Source organism: Palaemon carinicauda, chromosome 26 (genome assembly GCF_036898095.1).
Source record: "Palaemon carinicauda isolate YSFRI2023 chromosome 26, ASM3689809v2, whole genome shotgun sequence".
Classification (NCBI taxonomy): domain Eukaryota; kingdom Metazoa; phylum Arthropoda; class Malacostraca; order Decapoda; family Palaemonidae; genus Palaemon; species Palaemon carinicauda.
In genome coordinates this window covers 56663702-56665120 of record NC_090750.1, presented here as the reverse complement: position 1 = coordinate 56665120, position 1419 = coordinate 56663702, and positions in this window count along the sequence as shown.

Here is a 1419-nt window from a genome sequence, read left to right as displayed (position 1 = left end):
ACAAAAATTCTGGATCTCTGTTATTGTTAACCCTTTAGGCCTCGTCTAAAGCAAATATTTAGTCTTCAGAGAAAAAGTTCTTGTGAATTGGGGAGAATATTGCTTTTTTGACATATGTCCTCTCTCTCTCTCTCTCTCTCTCTCTCTCTCTCTCTCTCTCTCTCTCTCTCTCTCTCTCTCTCCTGCCAATAAATCAATATTTTCTAAGCTTATATCTATTCCAGGAACTGTCTGTCAAAAAATCTCTCTCTCTCTCTCTCTCTCTCTCTCTCTCTCTCTCTCTCTCTCTCTCTCTCTCTCTCTCATATATATATATATATATATATATATATATATATATATATATATATATACATATATATATATATATATATATATATATATATATATATATATATATATATATATATATATATATATATATTAGGTAAGGGAATTTTATGGTAATTATATTTTCTCTATAAAGATTATATATCTATGTTGAATAATTACCAAGGTATTTTGAAGGTTATTTTTAATTTTGGCTTTACCTATTAATTTTTAATATATATATACTTCCTTTTTTGTAGATCTCTTGTACCAGAAAAGGGAATTGTAATGACCGAACATCAATGTAATTTCTTAAACTTCAATGACTATGCACTAATATTCTACAATACCGTTTTGAAAAGTTCTTAACCTCATTATTCCATAGATAAGGATTTATTAGTAATTAAACAACAGTTCTCCTTTTTATCCATGGTATAAACATTGTTAGATATAAAATTTTACATGTTTTGTAAAACGTTTTCATGACCATCCACAAAACACCAAATGAAAAAAAGGATAAAGTGGATTTCAAAAGTAACATCAACATACTATCTTAAATCGTTTAATATTTAAAACTGAAGTTCTCCTTTATCCATAGTATAAAATTGTTAGATATTATGAAATTTTACATGATGTGTAAAATATTTTTTGTGACCATCCACAAAACACATAAAAAAGGATAAAATGGATTTCGAAAGTAACATTAACATATCAACTTGCTATATTACACCAATCTTTCTTTATTTAAAATATAAGTTCTCCTTTATCCATGGTATAAACATTACTAGACATTATGATATTTTACATGATGTGTAAAATATTTGTTTGACCATCCACAAAACACAAATAAAAAAAAAAGAATAGAATGGATTTCGAGAGTAATATCAACATACTATATTAAATCATAGAGTATTTAAAAATAAAATTTCTCATTCACCCATGGTATAAAAAATTTATAATTTCTAGACATGACCAAATTTCACCTGATTTGTCAAACGTTTTTATAACCATCCACAAAACATATATAAAATAGAATAAAATGTATTTCGGAAGTAACATCAACATATCACCATGCTATCTTATACTAATCTTTCAGTACTTAAAAAGAGA